This window comes from Nelumbo lutea, chromosome 3 (assembly GCF_056320005.1).
Source record: "Nelumbo lutea isolate HS-2025 chromosome 3, American lotus-T2T, whole genome shotgun sequence".
NCBI lineage: Eukaryota > Viridiplantae > Streptophyta > Magnoliopsida > Proteales > Nelumbonaceae > Nelumbo > Nelumbo lutea.
In genome coordinates this window covers 82,273,691-82,281,462 of record NC_142686.1, presented here as the reverse complement: position 1 = coordinate 82,281,462, position 7,772 = coordinate 82,273,691, and the positions used below count along the sequence as shown (strand labels likewise).

The window sequence follows — 7,772 nt, the reverse complement described above, 5'->3', positions numbered from 1 at the left end:
GTAGTCAACAGTTAGTGACTGTTAATTTTGAATTGTGCCTCTTGATCACACCCGATCGAATCGTGACCATTGATCTTATCAACGGTGATCAACGGTCAGCAATGCACCAAAACCAAAACAGCCCATCGCGAGCCACGTGTGTGCCCGTGCGTTGCGCGGTATCGAATCTCCATACTCTCCTCTACAAATTCTAAGGAGTGTAAATCAGCTCCTATTGAAATACTGAAAACAAAACTTATAATTTTCCAATGTGGGACAAGTTCAAAATTCGCTTTTGTAAGAGAAAAATCGAATTTTCAATCAAGTGTGCAGGTGCAATTTCTCATGTAATTGACCAATCAAAGTATTCTGGAATAAGATACTTATTCGTACCTGTTTCTTGCACCTTGTATTTGAATTCTAGGGCCTTCTAGATTTCTTTTGGAGATGTAAGTTCCTTGTAGAAGTGGTAGAGCCGGTCTGATAAGGCATTCGGTATGTGTCCTCAGCACAAAAGTTAGTCCTTTTCTCATTTTGCTCTTTCCTTCTTTAGTTTTTTGAGTCTTTGTCAGTGGGTTTAGGAAGTGATTGCAAATTGGGGTCTAGCAGATAGTATAGCTTCAGTGTGGTCAGAAAGAAGATCATCTTGTCTTGCCATCGGCTGAAATTTTCTCCATCGAACTGGTCTAGTTGAACAAGATCTTGGTTCATCATCTTGATCGAAGTCATGCTTGCTTCCACCTCCATTGCAGAATAACGTTCTAAAATTGTTGGAGAAAATGGGGTCATTATAACTTTTGAGGAGAAGCTCTGAGGCGTGTCTGAAGATATTGTCTTTGGAACGTTATTTGCCCCCACCCAGTTTTACTGAGTTACTATTGGGTTACATGCAAATTCGTTCTCAGGATACAACAGAGCATTGGGCGAGAATCCGCAACCAGCATAGTTGAAGAGTCTCCAAAGAAACCTTATGTGAGTGATGTGTGGCTCATTGTGACACTAGCAAGTGCACTAGCCGTTCAAGTAATAAAGTAGTGAGTGAAGTATCGTTCCCACGAGGATTTAGGAAACAATTACCAATACTAAATTGATCATTTCTTATCTGATCAACAAATAAATCAAAACTCTAATGAAAGCTAAGAAATCCTAAATTAAAATCTATCTAAATCATTGGTCCAATTGCCTTCAATTCAGGTTAGAAGAGTAAGCAGTAAATGTCAATCTCAGAATTCAGCAATCTATCAATTTGGATCATTCGAATGAATCATGATTGAGCCTTGGTTTGGTGAAACCCCAAGGTCATGAACAGCCTCTCTCAAGTGCATGTTCATCCTATGCATGAGTGACGGTTCTTCTATCTCTAGCAAGAATCTAATCCTCATGCATGCATTTCTTCAAACACTTCTAAGGCATCAATTCAAATCTGAATTGATCACCAACTGAATTGTGCAAGTTATCTCTAACCTTGCACTCAATTCAGTTCTTGAATAGTAGATCTGAATTCCTAGAGTCTCTCTCAAGCACTCTAGGAATTCCAAGCTGTAGATTAATTCGCCCAATCTGAAAATTGCAGATCTGAATTCTCTTTCAAGCAATTCAGATCTTGCAATCTCAGATTTGAGAATTCAGATCTGAGTTTTGAAGGTTAGTTGGCCGAATTAATCTACAATCACACCCTTATTCAAGAAAATTCAAATACAATGCATGACCATTTGAATGAATCAAAAAGAATTAGATTGCTGAACTGAAATTTTACAAGCTGAAATACATCAAGGAAGAATGGAAACAAGGAGAAAGAAGAAAGAACATATAACTAAGAAACTGAATTCAAATCAAAAGAGAATGAAACTACAAATGATTTATTACAGAAGATCTTTGAATCACAAACTCTCAATTCGAACTCACCTTCTTCTTCTAGCTTGCTTGTCTTGAACTTCCTTCAGCCCTTCTTCTTCTTCTTCCTTGCGCCTAGCCTTCTTCTCTTCTCTTCTCTCAAGGTGGCCGAACCTCTAAGAGTGGGAGAGCCTTCCTCTCAAGCAATTGAACAACTTTCTCCCCTCCTAGAGGCCTCCTTATATAGTTTTTCAAGGGGGCTCTTGCCCCTTCTTGAAGCCTCTAGAATGGGGTGTATTACACCCCTCATGAACCTTCTAGAGTGCTCCCTCCTTCTCTTCAAGAAACTCCTAGAAGTTGCCGCCCCTAGCTCCCTTTGGGCTGCTATTTGGGCTACAACTTAGCTTGCTTTTGAGCTCATGTGGGCTACACTCTAGGCTGTTATTTGGGCTAAAAATGGGCCTTCCTTGCTGGGCCGAATTCTCCTCATAGCTAGGCTTCTTCCCTTGGATTTTCCAAAGAGTTTCACTTGCTCTTCTTGGGCCGAATGAAATTCGCATGCTCTCATGGCTGGGCCGGGCTGAACTTGATAAATTTTTGGGTTTTCTTTTCTTGCTTTTGCCTTTTTTTGTTGATTTGGCTCCCCCTGAAATCTTTCTTGCAATCAAGCTAAAATACGGCAAAAATTTAATTAAACCATTATAAAATTTCATGCAAAAACCTCATAAAATATAGATAAATTGTAAGTTCATCAAATACCCCCACACTTAAGCTTTTGCTTGTCCTCAAGCAAAGACATCAGCCATAAACTTAAAATTCCCCCCTTCTGTTCTCACCATTTACCTGGTGAACTTTTTAAGATAGAAATGCATTGAGTAGTCGGGGAACTTTTGTAATTGCTTAACTCTTATTCTTGTAAATTACCATTTAAGATATGTATCAGATCCGAGGAAAGGAGAATATGAATTTCATCATAGTCTAGCCTTCACTCCTAATTCATATATAAATCAGCTCTTTAATTGTCAAGGTTAATAATCAAATTTCACTGAGTTTCACATCTGTAACTAAATCTCAATGAGAGTTCAACTTTATAGTGCCCCTTTGAACCTCGATTGTCACCACAATTACTTATTTCTAAGGGTGAGTGCATTTTATGCTCCATCTCACCTTTTTTTTTTTTCTTTTTTTTCTTTTCGGTGTGAGTGCATTTTATGCTCCATCTCACACTTTTCTCTCTCTTTTTTTTTTTTTTTTTTTTTTTTTTTTTTTTTTTTTTTTTTGGTGTGAGTGCATCTTATGCTCCATCTCACACTGGTCACTTGTTTGAGGTAGGTAAATAGGACTCATGTTCTAAGCTGCTAGTTTTACTATTCAGCTCAGAATAGCAGAGTCAATTTGGGCTTTTGTCCTTCTTTGCAATTATTGAACCTCAAGAATTAGCACTTCAGATGTGCACTAGCTCTCTTGACCATTAACAATGAAATCAAGGGCTTCCATACACATGAAGGAAGTTAGGGCTAGTCATGCTGAAAGGCATATTCAGCTCCCCTTTTCTCCTGCATAAATCAAATTGGGTCATTCACAAGAATAAAAACTTAACAAGTACATCAGTCTCCCTCAACTCATTGAATTCCTTCTTAAAAAAAAATCATCAAATAAATAGTAATGAATTTGAGGGGTTCCAGTCTTTTTTTGGTTATGTCATTGCCTGCATATGTGTGTTGGGGTGCATGGTTTCAGCCCCCATACCCTAGCCTCGGGCTCACTCCCCCACACTTAAGATGAACATTGTCCTCAATGTTCGTAGTGTTAGGCAGTAACAATAAAACTAGCAAGAGCATCAACAAGTAATAGGAGGTATTTAGAGGACTTCCCTGAAGATCATTCTTAAATTCTGCAATATGTTGTCGGTGGAAAACTTCTTCTGCTAGAAATCACTTGCAAACTAGAAGAGGAGATCAGTATCTTTATTCAATTAAATTCTAAGAAAAACTAACTAAACTTAAATGCTATGAAAAATAAAAACAAAAAGCAAGTAAGACAGTTTATGACTAAGTATCTGAATTGGGAATTCTCCCAACAGCCTCTTGTTCCCTTGGGTTTACCATGGTGTTACTAGGTAAGGTACCCGGAGCCCTTTCTGAAATCATCTGTGCCAGCTGCCCAACCTGAGTTTCCAAGTTCCTTATCGATGTTTCGTTTTTCTGAAATCTATTTTCTGCACTAGCTATGAACTTGGTCATCAGCTCCTCCAAGTTAGATTTCGGTTCCGGCTGATAGAAGTTTTGGTGGAAAGGCTTAGGTGCATGCTGATTCAGGTGGCCTCTCCATCCGGGGTTATGGGCATGATGGTACTGATTTCCTGGCTGTCTTGTAAAGTTGCCAACAAAGTCTACTTGTTCTGTGGACTGAAAAGTCTGACTGCCAACTTGGAATTCAGTGCTATCATGGCCTCCCCCACACTTATCATACTGTACATGCATAGCTGCCATCTGCATCTCATCAAATTTTTTGCTAAGTGCTCCTATTTGTGCAGAGAGAGCTGTGTATGTATCCACATTATGAAGGCCATGCTGCTTTCTAACTGGTGTCCTTTCTGAATGCCATTGGTAGTTATTGGCTGCCATCTCCTCGATGAGTGCATGGGCAACCTCGGGAGTCTTATTGTTTATGGAGCCCCCAGCTGCTGCATCTAAGATGGTCTTGTTTGAATCGGTCAGACCATTATAAAATGTTTGCACCTGCAGCCAAATCGGAAGGCCATGGTGAGGAACCCTCCTTAGTAGCTCTTTGTAACGTTCCCAGGACTCATAGAGAGATTCCCCCTCTTGCTGGAAAAATGTAGTGATGTCATTCCTCATTTTAGCAGTTTTAGAAGGGGGAAAATATTTAGAGAGAAAACGACTGGCCATTTCATCCCATGTGGCTATAGATCCTGCCGGTAATGAGTTCAACCAAGCTTTGGCTTTATCCTTCAAAGAAAATGGGAATAACCTCAGCCGGATGGCATCATCACTTACCCCATTGTGTTTGAAGGTGTCACAGATTTCCAAGAAGTTAGCAATATGGGCATTCGGATCCTCATGGGCCATACCACAAAACTGAACCGTATTTTGTATCATTTGGATTATGGCCGGTTTAATTTCGAAGTTATTGGCAGCAATAGTTGGCCTGATAATGCTGGAGACAGTCCCGGTGAGGGTGGGCTTGGCATAATCCATCATAGTTCTTTGTTCAGCCATTTCTTGTGCTTCTTGTCTGACTTGCTTAGCAGCTCTCAAACGGACACGGAGAGTCCGTTCAATCTCCGGGTCGTAAAGGATCTCTTCCAGTTCAGGTCTGCTTGTCATAAACTGTAAAGGTCAAAGCAATAAAAAGGCCAATATTCACAAAAGAAAATAAATAACTAATCCTATTACAACTGAAAATGTAAAGTGAAGTATTGGAATATACAAACCTACATCCTAAAATAAATAAATGCAGCTAACTAAAAGCATATCAACATCTTATTCAATATACAAAATTCAGTAGCAATTTACAAACAGGTCTGAATTCAGTAATCTCTGAGTAGAACAACAGTTTACAAATTCCTCTTCTTTATATTGCTGAAATCAGGGACGGGATTTAATTACACAGATCTAAACTGCTGAGAGCTGAAATCTCAGTAGCTACTGAGAACAGTAATATACAGTTATGAAATCTTAGCAGCTACTGAGGACAGCCAAGTGCGGATCAGCAGTGATTGTGTTCAGGTCTGAGTTTCATATTAAAAGGCTCTTCTGTGCTACTGAAGGTCAATCAATGTACAAATGATTGATAGCAATTCAGACATCAGTTCTATACAAAATTGAGATCAGCTCTGAAATCTCAGAAGCCACTGAGAGCAACAATAAATATAATAGCAGCTGCTGATAACAGTACAGTTGTGCTCAGGTCTGATTTCCATATTGGAAGGCTACTAAATATCAGATCTGAGCCCACTGTTTTGATGAGCTATGCATCACCAAACACCAGATGGAGTAGCCATACTAAAACTGAGCAATTCAGCAGGATAACCTACTGATATCAGCAATGAAACATGCTGTATACAGATCTGCACAAAACCAAAATCAATCAGTTAGTAAAAAAAAATCTGAAATCAGACCTGTATTCACCATGGTGTGGCTGCTGGGATCTTATTTTCTTTTTCTTTTCTTTTTCTATTTTTCTTTTCTTTTCTTTTTTTTTTTTTTTTTTTTTTTTTTAAAGGAAGAAAACTAAAACAAAATACAGCAATGCAACCAAAATCTTTTTGGATGAGTGCAGGTCTGATTGATGAATGCAATTCAGATCTGAACTCATTTTGAGATTTATTTATTTATTTATTTATTTATATATATATTTTTTTAGAACCAAAAGAAGAAGAGAAATTTGATTTGCATAAGCTACATTAAAACTGAAACTAAGGATGGAACAATCAAGTATCAAGAGAAGAAACATGGCTCCATCAATGTAGCCCTTGATGGAGTATACACTTATTGGAATGTAGTACACATGGCTGCACACACCCATTCAGATCTGCTAGACTTTCTATTCATTCATAGCTGAAATCAGAGCTATCTATCTTGAAAAAAAAAATTTCAAAGATCAGCCTAGGACAATTCACAATGCCAATTTAGTAATGTATATTGTAATACAAACCTGTTCAAAACCTGCCCTGGTTCAGTCTTGCTGTAGCAGGTCTGCTATAGTAGCCCTGCTATAGGTCTGAACTCTAATAGAAAAAATGGTGTGGAAGTGCCACTTTTCATGAAATCTCTTGAGGCATAAAAAATTCTCAGATTAAATATACTTTTCTTCAACCAAATCAGCTCAGATAGATCGGAGTACAAGTTATTTAATACAGCAAAGTATGCCCTGTATCCTGCTCTGTTCACAACCCCAGTTCAGATCTAGGTGATTGCAGATTCGAAATTTTATTTTTTATTTTTTTTTTTTTAACCATGACTATCCAATTATTTTTGGGAGATAGCAGATTTTTTTGTAGGGTGTATTGGGGTGAAGATAACCCCCAATTACCCTTTGAATTTACATCAGTTCAGGTCTGAGTTCAAGAGAACTCAGATCTGAACTGTTGCAGATCTGCTACAGCAGAACTCAGATCTGAACTCAGATCTGAGTTCTGATCCGAATCCTTGGTTTCCATGGTTCTTTCTCTCTCTCTTTTTTTTTTTTTTTCACTATCTAAATATATATTTTTTTTCTTTTTGCAACGAAAGAAAAGAATAATAAAGGGCTGAGAACAGATTTTTTTTCTTCTGAGTATTGCAGTTCTGCTATAGCAGAGTTCAGGTCTGAACTCAAGTCTGAGTTCGGATCTGAAATCTCAATTGCCTTACCTTCAGTTATTGCTACCAAATTGTTTTTGGGGAATAGCAGAAGTGCCCTAGGGTGAATTGGGGTGGTGATGACACCCAATTCCCCTCAAAATTTCATCAGTTCAGGTCTGAGTTCAGAGGAACTCAGATCTGAACTGTTGCAGATCTGCAATAGCAGAATTCAGATCTGAACTCCGATCTGAGTTCTGATCCGAATTCTCAATTGCTCCTTTGGTTGTTCAAAAGATCTCCCCCTTTTTTCTTTCATTTGTTTTTTTTTTTTTTTTTTTTTTTTTTTTTTTTGTAACAAAAGAAAAGAATAATAAAATCTGAAACACAAGCAACTCTTTTCGGCTGAGTGCTGCAGATCTGAAATCTGCTGATCTGAGTGCCGAATGCAACTCAGATCTGCAACACTCATGTTTATGTCAATTTTTTCTTTTTTTTTTTTTCTTTTTGAAGGGAACAACATCAAGATTGAATAGAAATCAAATATGCCTTTATTAAAATGAAACTGAAACCAGAAAAAGAGAGTAATCTACTTAAGAAAGAAGAAACATAACTACATGAGTACAGCAGTTGCATTCAAAACTAAAATGTAAA

At 38.0% G+C, this 7,772-nt stretch overlaps 1 non-coding gene across 1 annotated transcript; it reads left to right on the top strand.

Annotated features, from left to right (window-relative positions):
- Positions 1-4,569: 4,569 nt before the first annotated feature.
- Positions 4,570-4,676, top strand: LOC148866123 (small nucleolar RNA R71). The gene has a single exon (XR_016112148.1). It is a non-coding gene; the product is annotated as a small nucleolar RNA R71 (small nucleolar RNA).
- Positions 4,677-7,772: the final 3,096 nt, after the last annotated feature.